General features: G+C 36.9%; 1 long non-coding RNA gene across 1 annotated transcript; it reads left to right on the forward strand.

The window, feature by feature from the left end:
* Positions 1–228: 228 nt before the first annotated feature.
* Positions 229–6,583, forward strand: LOC104167442. The gene is made up of 3 exons (XR_696501.1): positions 229–306; positions 4,013–4,118; positions 5,977–6,583. It is a non-coding gene; the product is annotated as an uncharacterized LOC104167442 (long non-coding RNA).
* Positions 6,584–12,351: the final 5,768 nt, after the last annotated feature.

The raw sequence follows: 12,351 nt of genomic DNA on the forward strand, positions 1-12,351 counted from the left end.
TTATATACACACATGTATTTTTTTAGAGGTTTTAAAATAGCTTTGCCACAGACAGCTGACACTGAAAGTGTTTATTTGTACATTAAACTGCTGCACAAATACCAGTTTTGAGTTTTAGTTGAATATATTACTATTATTTAAATTTGCTTTTTCCTCTGTGCTTTGCATATTTGTGTAGTGCATTAAATATGTCTTAGTCATCTGTCTTACTGCAGCTAAGCCTTGCCTATGAATTTCAGTTTTCAGATTATTTTACTGGATATTTCAATGGACAGTACTGGCTTTGGTGGATATTTCTTGTACTTGGTAAGTGGCAATTGAAAACATTTCTGTTTTGATGTAGAAGTACTTAAAGACGGATAATGTCATTGTAAGTAAGAGTTCTGTAACTTGTTTAGCTATGTGTTTTTCTTTAGCTGCTGATACTTTTGTGTGTTGTTTTTATTTCCATAGTATTCACTAGGTTATTGGTTACCATAGTGGTGTTCTTGTGTGAACTGCAAACTATTCAAATGACCTTCAGCTCAAAAAATTTTGTTCTATGTATTTAATTATGTACATACCTGAGACTTGTAATTTGTACTTTTTAAGCTGCTTCTACCGATCTAGGGGTGCAGAACTGTGTAATGAAACTTCGTCTTTATGTAGAGAACATATTGAAAAGTGAGTGATATCTAGTACTTACATGTATAAACCTGTATGTCAGGTATTAAATTTTAAGAAATGTGACTGATCCTAGGAAGGCAGAGTCTGCTGTCTTGTACATAGGTCACGAAATGTCCTTTTCTAGTCCTTTGAAATGCATACTGCATCAGTAGTTTCTCAGTCGGACAAGAGAATGGCTTCATGCTTTCTGATCACAGTGCTCCGATGATGTCAGCTTTCTCTTAAGAGGTCTGTCTGCCCACGTTCAAAGTCTTACATATGTGAAATTCTGCTCTTCTGTCTGTTTTTAATTAGGATATACCAAACCTCAAATACTATAGCTTTTTTTCGTACTGTGGATTTTGTAATTTTAATATGGAATCTGGAATGATTTTCTTTTACAGAAGTGAATCCTACTATCCATTTAATTTTGTAACTCTGGAAGCATGGTAAACTGTTGCTGGTTCAGTAGGTGGCACTCTTCCCTTTGAGTCAATTGACTCAAGTGGCTAACAGCAAATGTTAGAATGAAATGTTGAGTAAATTTAAAAAAAAAAAAACGCAACACTGAGATCCTGACTATTTGTGACTCACTGTTTATCTCACAAGAAATGTCAGAAATCTTAAACGATACTACCTAAAACTTTCTCTGTCTGCCTTTTAGTAAAGCTCGAGGGCATTTGTCAGACTTCTTAATACTCAGCTTGCTCTACTGTTGTGCACTTGGTTGCTTGAGATACATAGAAACTGCTAATGTTTAACACATGACAGCATCAGTCCCTTGAATGCTTTCATATTCTGTTTGAGGTGATTGTGTTTAAGTAGGAAGTGAAATGACTCTTTACAGGTACAAACATCTCCAGATAAATCTTTAATTAAAAGAAACACTTGTGGTGCCTGAGATTAAGGTTTGACACTTTTTTTCACTTGGATGAAAATAGTGTGTTCTTCCCCTTACATTTTCCCCCACTGTCTCTATGGAAAAAGCTGTGCATTTGAAGTTCCTCTTTTTACTAGTCTTTTGCAGCACTTGTTCAGAAGTTAGCTCATTTAGATTTAGGAAAACCTTATTTTCAGTCTTAACTGTTTGAAGATACATTTTTTTTCTTTAACTCACAAAGTTTGTAATAATGCCTTGGAATAAAAGGCACTGTAGAGTGCAGTATGCATCCAGCAGTCAATGTTCCCTTGTCTTAAGAATATTTTGCATGAAATATGCTGGCAGTGTTTTTAAACTGATAAAGTGGATATACCAAGACTGCTAAAACTCTGTAGAAGGATTTAACCCAACAGAGCAACTTAGCAGGACGTGGAGGAGTATTATCAAGTCATGGCAGCACTACCAACCAGATCTGTATTTCATTGTTTCAGGTAACTTTCCCATTAGAGCACCCGAAGTAACATGTCCTGCATATCTTCAGAACTGAATGGCCGAAGTTGGATTCTTTTGTTTTGCATAGTCCTTTGACATACTTGAGCCCACCTATTGCCATCTTTTCCTCTCTTCTGGTGTTCACCTATCTTGGTCTGCTCCCTTCCCTTCTCTCAACATCTGGAAAAATTGCTCATGCTTCATGGAAAAGTAAAGTGATCTATTTCCAAGGAGCTGTCATGTACACTGAACAAATTGAAAAGAGAAACAATTCTAATATTTAAATTTAAATGTTGACCAATGTTTCTTTTTGAGAAACACAATGGAAAGTGGGTGGTGGTGGTTTTTTTCCCCTAAACAGAGAAATACAAAATATGCATTGAATTGGACTGGTTTCCCAACATGTGTAATGCAGAAAATATGCTTTGAAGCACCTGAAGAGCTGCCTGCCCACCTTTTGCTGTTTCAACTGCTTTTCAGTTGAACATGGGACTATCTCTGGTAACGTCTGAGTAGCAGCTTTTGTAGTAGGCTTTTGATCCAGATCTTACTGCTTTCTTCTCCATGCAGAATTCACCTTAATCACAGAAACGTGTCTGGCTTATGTCGAAGTTCCACTGGTTAGCAGACCATTCTCTGTTGCATTTTTTTGTTTGTTTGTATGTCTATCCTAATGAGGCTTTGGTTTAAAAAAAAGAAAAAGTTAAAAAAAAACTTTCAAGCAAAAAGCATTTAGAGAAGAAATGATCATAGGAAAAAGTCAGGGTCTCAACCAGGACAGCAGGAACAAAAAGTGCATCATGTAGGAAAATAGCAGTGTAACCAAACAGATTGTTTATTAGGATGTAAAAGAAAAGGATGAAATCCTTTGCTAAACTTCTTAAGCCTCAGTTTAGATTTCGTTTGAACCTTTGGAATCTTAATACATATGTGTGTATACTATATGCAAAAGCATATATTGTCAAGGTACCTATGTGTTCAGTAAATGAGGAGAATTGCTCTCTAGGCTCGTGTTTTTCTCCACTGGAGGGGGAATTCAGATTTCAGCCCCCCAACTCTTTGGGCAGATTGTTTTATCTCTGGTGAATTCTCCCTGATCCAGCTGATGAATGGATTAATCTGTTGAAGTTTACTTAGTGGAGGAAAATGGACCAAAGAGCTGTGTCCGCCATACAACAATGTTGTTTTCTGGATTGGTTTGTTCAGATGTCCAGTGAATCTCTGAATTGGTAAAATGATGTTGACAACATCATGTAAATGATTTCCATTGTTGCAACGGTAACTTCTGTGTGACTGTTCTGTATCTCTTGTTCCTCTTACCAGAGCTGAAATATTCTTTCAAATGCAGTTAAATTTAAATATTTAAAAATATTTTGAAATGTGGAGCTGACAAAAAAAAATGTAATCATAACACAAGTTGATTAATTTTCTTTGAATTGACTCTTGTTCTTCCTCCTCTTGGACAGGTGCGTTTTCCTGGATGGTTAAATCTCAAGCCATAATCTACTATAATTTATTACTGTCTTGTTGCTAGAGCAATCTATAGTGTCTGTTTGTTGTGTTTTGTTTTTTGTTTTTTTCCCTCTCTGACTTGCAATATGTTTATCTTACACTTTTCTAAAGGTGCGTTTTGTGGTTCAGGTAGTCTTCTAACACACTGATAACTTATTTTAAGAATTCTACTTGAAAAGAATGTGCAGCATGTATTCTTTTTTTTTTCCCTTCTTAAAGACTGTATTTTCATGCAGTCTTTTTAGCAGATGATACTTGAACCCAGATTGTGTGTAAAATTTCTGAAAAGCATTCCATAAGGCCATATCTTTATATCACAAGATAAAAGCAAGGGACTTGCTTGTTGAATTTGTGAATGATGCATAAAGACCTTGCTTTACTTTGTATAATTTAAATTTAAAAAAATTATTTTAATGAGAATAATGTGGGATAGTGTGTACTTAGGTTGATATACTTAATTTTGTGCATTTTCTACGCTTTCAGGACTCCTCCTTTTCTTTCGAGGCTTTGTTAATTATCTCAAAGTCAGAAATATGTCTGAAAGCATGGCAGCTGCTCACAGAACAAGATTTTTTTTCTTGTACTGAAGGTAAGCAATTTTTAGTGGTAAGATTATCTTCTCCAGGAAAATGGAGAAGAACGATTATTTATTTTTAATGTAAGTATTTCAGATTTCTGTCATGAAACAGAAGTTGCGTGGTTTTTGAATATCTGTCATGAATGTTGTACGTATTCTACATGGACTTGGAAATATCTGAAGTCTCTTGGAGTCATGAAATTTGAAAGTAAATAATGCATCCCAGTTGCCTCCAGTCCTCCGTGGAACTAATGTTCAGTAACAAAACGAAAAGGAACCTGTTGTTTTTCCTAAGCAAGAAGCAGTATCTGCTGCCTGTCCTTTGTGTTGGAAAACTGGCTTTAGTAGCCAACCTGTTGTCAGCAAGTTAGGAAGCACTAATCTGCCTGTGTATTAAATCTGATTGACATGGGTCTGAACATGCAGACAATAGATGAGTATTGTCTCTCTTTAACATGACTGGATTAAGACAGTTGTGTACAAGTATGATTATTGTGTATGCAGTGATGTGCTTTATATATCCTTCAGGTAGCTGACTAGTCGGTCTGGCACATATCCACTCTTTTTTTTTTTTTAAAGATATACTTTTTATCCGTTAGGTGGATCTATTGGTCTTCGCTGTGTGACTTAAACCAGGGGTCTCCATTTGTGTTCGACTTTTTTTTACTTACACTGCATGACGAGATAAACTTAAGCCTAGAAATAAGTACTGTAGCATTTTTATTACTTTGCAGTTTACTTAAAATGCTTAAATACTGTATTTTGGCTTATCTGAGAAGCTATATTTGCTATAATAAAGCAGGGTTTCGTAACTTTTCTCCAAGATTGGTCACAGAATCAATATGAAGTAACCACCAACACATTATTGACGCATGAAAAAAAACTGAGATGGTATTTGCCTAGGAAAAAAAACGGTTCCTTTTATATCAGACAGTGATTACATTCAAAAACAGCTAATGATAAATATCGATGCTATACTATATATATGTAGTTCTTGATCATGGAAGAAATCTGATAACATAACTGTAGCTTAATATTTCTTTTTAATGTGCCATTTTGTCAAAAGTATGTGGTAAGTTGAATAACTAAGGTGTATATTGCCTTTTAGTAACCTACCTAAATTGGCAACTGCAGGGCAGCATTTCCTTTTTACAATAGTTACGTATTACTCCTTTTCTTAGTAATGTGGTAACCTCTTCAGAATACCAAAATTTGTAGAGACGAGACTAAAAATATCTGTTAGCTTTCAGTACAGTAAAGTTTAAAGATACTGTTTCAAAAATAATTGTTAGGACTAATTGATATTTGAAAACTGTAGCATGAAGAAAATGATGAGAGTGTAGGATAGGGATTCTTTGCTCTCCTGCAGTTAAAATTCTGCTTTGGGACAAAACACTATTTAATTCAGCATTAACTGAAGCTCACAAGTTGTCCTATCTGAGTTCAGTGGCTTTGAATTTTTCCTTTACCTGTAAGCATCACTGAGATATATGGGCTGGTAAGATCTGTGGAGTGTTTAGAGAGCTGGACGCATAAATATTATTATTTTTTAAAGTGTCTTAGGTATTGAATCAAGAAGTTCAGATTAATTGCTTTGACACTTAAATGTCCTTGTTCTTGTGTAGACAGGTAACTTCTATACTGACTATTAGTTTTAATAACAAAAATTACCTCTACGGTTACAAAATATTCTCAGGTGCTCTTTTGAAATGAGAACAAATTAACAGTAAGTTTTTGCTTTTTACTCCTATCCTGACATGGGAGGGGAACAAACTGTGTCTTTGCTGCTTCTAGGTTTAACATCAGTTAGCAACGCTATTCTGGTAAATCACTGCGACGAACTGAAGTACAACTCTTTCTTTATCTCTAGACTGCATCGAACAGACATTCCTTTCCTATACCATTGTGAAACTTCCAGATGATCTGTAGCCCTCTGAGTTAATAGGATAGAAGACTACTAAAACCAGAAGACAAATTAGTGAAGATACGGCTTCAAAAATGAATGACAGGATGGTTTATGCTCAAATACCAGTTCTGGTCATTCTAGTAAATATTTATAATTGCTGCCTTTTGTTTTAGCACATTTGTATATGTGCTTAGGAAAAAGATAGTATTGAAGTAAGAACAAACCATCTGTTAGTATAGATTAGGTACAGTCAGACTTGGTTAATCTGTGCTTGTTGTATCTGAAAGATTTAAGTGGTAATTTGTTTCACAGCGTGTATGCACCACTGACTTGTTGATCTGAACTTTGAGTACAATGAAATGCATTAAATGATTCAGATTAACGAGTTCAGACAGTTTTTTCTATACTTTTGATTCATCTAATGATTGTGTAGACATTTTTAAGTTTATTAAACCCCAGAGTTCCTTGTTGTCACAAACTTTTATTCGCCAATATTTTATCAAATTCAAACCAATATACTGGTTTGCTTAAAACTGATACTCCACTTTGAGTCCCCTGTAAATAACTCTGCATAAATGGCTGTTTGAATTGCTTCTTAGGAAATATGTCAAAATATATTTTGTAACAGCATATTCTCTAAATTTTGTTTAATCTTAGAGCTATATACATATTTTTTGTTAATTGGCTATTAAGGGTATAGTTACTATTAGATGTAATTTTGGAGGTAAAGGCATTGAGTTGTCTCATCCTAACTTTTCTCACATGAATTATTATTAACTGGTTTGGACTTGAGCCTGAAAATCATTATTCATATGCATGATCCCATTAAAAGATAGCGTTTGTTCATGTTAGCAGCGATGGACAGCCTTACATCTTTAGTCCTTGGTTATGCAGTTGGATCTTCATAGGTGCATCTTTGTTCCTGAAACAGAGTATTGCAAATGTATTCCCTGGGTTATAACACTGGCTCTGTTTAAGAAGGCTTGAGTTCAGTGTAAATACAATATTCACCTTGAGGGCTTCTCAAAAAAAAATAAATTCATATAGCTATCTTACAACGCTTGTTTAGAATAAATACTTTGCCATTTCCTAAGAGTAAACTAATTTAAATGTAAGGTAGCTTTGGAAATAATCTGTGAAGAAAAAAAAATAAATCTTTCTTTTAAAGCTCTGAAAGTAGAAAATGTGTGTTGCACCTCTCCCAGTATTCATTTAAGGTGTACCATTACTTTCTTATAAGTATCATCTCTTTAAGGGGTACTGTCTGCTGTTCAAGCATGTGTGGTTTCCTTTAAAGTTTATGAAATTTATGCTTCTCCCTAAGTAGGAGAATACATCTCTCGACTGGTCCTTTGTACAACTGGAATCTCAGTTGCAAAAATACCTTGGTTGTTGGTTGCACCTTTGAGGGAAAAAAGATACAAATACTTTCCTCCAGTTTTTCTTTTTGTATTAGAACTCTGCCTTTTTATTACTAACATTAAAAACAGTGAGGTTTATGTTGTTTTAAGCTAGTGCTGTATTCAGTTTTGTATCTATAATGAATGTTTTAAATATACATATGTAAACTGGTCACATTATTCACTTTCATAATCTCTCAGAGATACTGAAAGTGACTAAAACTTTAGGGGCACCTCCACTTCCCAGCTTTTTATGGAAAGAATAAAATTAAGTATTATGTTCAATATCTGATTGGGATTTCCTTCTAAACTTATGTTTGTTTCTGTGTTCTTTTGCATTCATTGTCCATATGAAAAAGAAGCAGATAATAAAACATTGCTTTGTTTTGCTAATTAAGACTTTACGCTTTGGGTTTTATTTTTTGTACTTCACATTGAAAAATGCACACTGCAATATTTGTGTCAACATGGAATTATAGACAAATTACCTGGCAAAATAGGTACTAACCAATCCCTTCTTCTCATCTCATATTTTATGGCAGCAAACTGTAAGGACCTTTCTTTTAATGAGTTAATAGAACTGTGCAAAGCATGCCATATTGATTAATTTTCTGTTTACTATATCAACTAGTACGATTTTCCAACTATATCATTTTTCCCAAATTAAGTAAGAGTCTGCTGTTTGCATTAATTCTGTTTGCTCCACTGCGTTTTGCAGAAGGCTTCGTACAGATACTTGGTTTTGTTGTGGTTTTTTTTTTTTTTCTGGACTAACTTGGAAAAATTCTCATTTGGACAGAAAGAGTATGTGGGGTTAAAAATGTACGCATGTTATCTAATCCTCTGTAGTTGATGCAGCAGTTTGGTAGCCTGAAATCTCATCAGCAGGAGGAAGGGAATTGGGACACTGTTTTCAAAGACTCTGCAATCTATTCCAGATGTGTCAAATGCTGCATATTTTCCTTGCTATTTCCTGTGAGCTTGGTTAGGAGCAGCTGGCTCTGTGGTTCAGAGACACCTGACCAGCTTTGCTTTGTGTCTTTGGGGGGGCAGAGCGGGGGTAAGCTCCAGTGTCGCAGTGAAGTTGACTGTAAACAGATTTTGTATGAATGCAAATAAGGCTTTGAAGTTTGGGGCAAAAACAGCTAGGAGAGGGGAAGTGGGGAGAGAAAATGCCATTTTATTCAAGCAACTGGCATGAACGTAATTTCTTTAGTGTTGTCATTCACTTTTGATGTGGACACCACAGGAAGATGGGCATCTTGATTATGATTCAAGTAGCCTGCAACTCTAGTAATGCATTTCAGAAATGATCCATCACTGGCACTTCCAGTCCTCTTCTGGAGCGGAGATTGTCTCCAAGCTTTCACTTTGCTGTCTCACCTGGAGTATGGACACCATCCTCATCCTTGTAACCTGGTTTCAAGACCCTACTTTTTCTGGGTCTGCTTCCCTCCCTTTGAACGATGACAACAGGTGAGGAAAAGTGGCTTTATTAACGTGCTATCATAACATCAGAAAGCTTTTGATCGCTCTTCCACTTTTTGATAATGTTTTCCCATAATACTCTGCATTAGTCCCTCATGTGTGGTTGCTTGCATTGTTCACTTAAACAAAAAGTTCATCTCATGAAGTTGCTATTGCTTCCTGGGCTTTTGAAGAGAAGATGAATAACCTCCAGTATGGAAATAACTCTCTCTCAATAAGGGAAAAAAAAAATTCTAATGCTAAAACATGATGAGCATATGTGCACAATTACCCAGAAAGAGTAGGATCCATTGTATTGTTTGTCCTATGTATCTTGTTCTTTTCCACCATCCCAAGATCCTTACCTTTTTTCTTTATAATTCTGAGGATACTTTTACCACCTGCATCTTCTCTACTTGGCATATCCTTTCCACTTCCATGTCCCTTCTCCTTTCTCTGTGCACTTGCTGTGCACCCCACAAGGACGGGCAGAAGGCTGCCCTACTACATGTTGGCTGCAGTTAACAAATAAACCACCTAGCAATTTCTAAGTTTTGGGTTTTTTTTCTTCTCTTTAACGATGGTTTGTGTTTTCATACATCCGTATTTTACAGGTAAGCCAACTCTTTAAAATCAATGACTTTCAGACAACTGAAAATATGTGATTGTGCCATCCATCTGTTGTAAGCGTTGCATGTGCAAGTGAAATTAAAACAGTGGCAGAATTTGTTTTAGGTGTATTTTCCTTTATCTCCTGAAGTGTCTGCATGATCAGCTTGAAACATTTCTCTGGTATGTAATTGTTTGGATTGTTTGGGTTTGGTTTTTTTTTTTCCCCCCACCCTTCCCAAATGAAAGAAAAGTCAGCCTTCCTGGATTTTTGCCTGTGGTATATTTTCTATTTTAGGAAACTTGCATGCAGTGAGGCTTAAAAGTATTGCAAACAGTATCAGCTCTCCAGCTATTTTTCTTTTTTGTGTGTAAAACAGACAGGTATATATTAAAAAAAGGTTAAAATATTTTGATTCTTTCATACTGAGGGATGGTTACAGTTATCCCCACGTCTTTACATCTGTTCTTGTAGTCTTCACTCTTAATTTTTCTTGTGGTCAAAGAAACACTGTGTGTGCGGGTATCCTTGGTGTAATACGAGAAGTTGTTCATTGATTCTTCATTATACACGGCTGCACAGATGCCTATCCTTCTTAATTTTCTAGCTTGGTATAGTCCCCTGACTTCCAAATGCCCAGTTTCACGTGGAACAGGCTGCTGCTGTAAATTGTTTATTAGTAAAATGACTGTAAAGCACACTTCGCTTTGATGTGTTCATTAATCGAGTCTTGTAGTTTAATATCATTGCGGTAGCGTTGCTGGTCAGTCCACTTCTGCTGCTGCTGTACGTAACTGGTGAGAGCTCGTTCCAGGTGTCTGGAGTCTTTGGTGTATTTTTTCCATTACTAGTGACCGGGTGTTGGAGTGAAGTCTGTGGGTCTTACTGGTGGAAGTGTTATTGGAATAAAGCCAGTGGTAATCGTCATGTAATTGGTAGCATGAGCACCTGCGGGACCATTGCTTAGCTCTTCTTTGAGTCTCTACCTAACTTCTAATTAATGAATTAACTTGACAGTATCTCTTGCAACTTTCATAGAAAGTCTTTATATGGGCTTTTGTCATTTTTGATGCATCAGATTTACCTCTATACCTCTAGGAACAAGGAGCTTCTGAAGACAGCCCTATCGGTTCACTTATTCATATACACAAAACAGTGGAAATAATTTCTGTAGATTAAATTGATAAGCCAAATATTACTATTTCAACCTGAAACGTGAATCAGATCCCACTTAAAAACTGTTACTTTGAGGATGATCTGACAGTGTGGTTAAGCAAAACCAGGAATCTATTGTAAGTAATTATTGGCAGACAGTTATAGTGTTACTGTACTTTGGATTCTCAAGTGCTGCTGTTTTTTCCTGAGGAGTCAAAGTTTTGGATTTTGGGGGCTTTTTTTTGTAGGAAACTTGCAACACTTATTCCGGTTCTGCTGGTGTTCATCATAACATGGACGTATATTAAATGCAAGAAACACTGACAGCATAATCCCATGGTTAAAAAACTTAAGCGTACGCATCCAGGAGACTTAAAAGTTTCTGAAAGCTGACGTGACACATTGGACTTGGCAGGTTACATACGGCGTGGCGCAGGTCTCTGCCTGATCCGTGCTTCATAAGGATGGCGAGTGCTGCTACGCAGCGTGCTCTGGATGTGTCACAGGTTCAAGCTGAGGTTGCTGTGTATTAAGCAGAGATTCCCTGTGAAGGGAGCAAGAGAAACAAGGGGAGGAGGAGTGCTTGGGCCTTCAGCTCTGGGTTTGCAGTGGCTGATGTAGCAGGTATTTGTGGTGAGATGGTGGGAGCACATCTCAGTGCAGTCCTCACCCCCTTCCTTCCCAACTGACCAACCACTTTGTGTACCTACCTGATCTGTGAAATGGGCCCTTCAGTTTTCTTTTCTTCCTGGAGACAACTGGAATAGCAAACTCTTCTCCACTTGGACAGGCAGAAGGAGGTCCCAGCTGGCTATCCGCAAAGGCACTTGGCCAGCAGTTTTTAGCCTAGCTGGCCCGATGGGAAACAGCCTCTGGCTGTTTCTCTGCCTTGCCAGCAGGAACGCAATCTGCAGCCCCTCTCTTTGTACAATCTGCATGGCATATGCAGCCTTCTCAACTCTTGCGACACTGAGGTTTACATTAAGGAAGAAATCAGTGTTGTCAGCTTTGTGTTTTGTCACGCATCTCGTGATGCTGGGCAGCTTTCTTAGCGTTCCACTTAGTGTAGTAGCTACATGAGATTCAGTTTATGGTAGAAAAAGGTATGTTCCCTCCCAGCATGTTTTTTTAAAATCTTAGAGGGACACAGTATGTTTATGAGCACTTGCTCCTGATCTTGGGTGGACCTCTCTATAACTACCCTGTACAAAGGGGTCACTAAGATTTGTGACTGGCTGCTTAGGAATCACCATTTTACTCACCCCATTTGCACTTTTTAAGAGAAACTGCTGCTTACTAGAAATGTCGTCTGTCCAGTAACAGCGACAGCTGTAGAAGGAACATAGCCCAGAACACTACTAGTTCTAACTAGTAGTGTCTAATATAATACGTATTTCAGTGAAGGAAAGATTTCAAGTACTGTGTTAAATTTTCACGTTAGAGTGGTTTTTCACTTGCTTCTATCTTTGATTTTTACATTTAATTTGCATAGAGCTTTTTTCCTTTGGAGGATGTAGACAGCTAAAGGGTGAATGTTGCAGTTCTCAACGCCGAGTCACTTTGGTTGTCCTTAGAAGGTCGTGCTTCTCTGAACTGTGAATGTGAAAATTACTTAGGGAGCAATGAGTTATCAAGGATGTAAGAATTAAATTGATGAAGAAGGCATACTCAAGCAATAAAACAAAGCAAAACCTTCCCCAGCAAACC

The sequence above is a fragment of the Cariama cristata genome, unplaced genomic scaffold (assembly GCF_000690535.1).
Source record: "Cariama cristata isolate BGI_N322 unplaced genomic scaffold, ASM69053v1 Scaffold37969, whole genome shotgun sequence".
Lineage (NCBI taxonomy): Eukaryota > Metazoa > Chordata > Aves > Cariamiformes > Cariamidae > Cariama > Cariama cristata.